At 47.6% G+C, this 626-nt stretch overlaps 1 pseudogene; it reads right to left on the bottom strand.

Annotated features, from left to right (window-relative positions):
• Positions 1–626, bottom strand: part of LOC123191312 (cytochrome P450 CYP71D313-like) — an 18782-nt pseudogene that overhangs the window by 17026 nt on the left and 1130 nt on the right.

Here is a 626-nt window from a genome sequence, read left to right as displayed (position 1 = left end):
GTCGACCCCAGTCACTCCGATCTGGCAGAGTGGTGGTGGTCGCGATGACGGTTTTGGCGGAGGTGGTGCTTTTGACGGAGGTGGTGGTGGTTATGGCGGAGGTGGTGGTGGTTATGGCGGAGGTGGTGGTGGTTATGGCGGAGGTGGTGGTTTTGGCGGGGGTGCTCTTGCTTGATGATTCCGTGCATGTGGCCATCGTGCCATGCCTTTCATATTCCTACTTTTATCATGTTTCATGTCTTGCACTACTTTCATGTTCATGAACTTCCATCGGTGATGATCTTTAGATGATGTGATGAACTTGAGTATGTTTAGATGATGATGGTGAACTTGAGTATGTTTAGATGAACTTGAGTATGTTCACATGATGAATTGTCATATTTCTGCATAATTTCATATTGTTGTGTTTTGAAATGCTGTCAAATGAATTGGAAAAGAGAAAACAGGGAAAAAAAAATAAAAAATAAAAACTATGCCTACGGCAAAGCCGTCGGCATATATACGCCCAGGACTTACCAGGGCTTGCCACGTGGCAAACTATGCCGACGGCTTTGCCGTAGGCATAGCCCTGCTGCCAGGAGAAACCAGGAGCTGCCACGTCGCAGGGCTATGCCTACGGCAAAGCC

This window comes from Triticum aestivum, chromosome 2A (assembly GCF_018294505.1).
Source record: "Triticum aestivum cultivar Chinese Spring chromosome 2A, IWGSC CS RefSeq v2.1, whole genome shotgun sequence".
NCBI lineage: Eukaryota > Viridiplantae > Streptophyta > Magnoliopsida > Poales > Poaceae > Triticum > Triticum aestivum.
The sequence above is the reverse complement of the archived record's forward strand: the minus strand, read 5'-3'. Positions and strand labels throughout refer to the sequence as shown.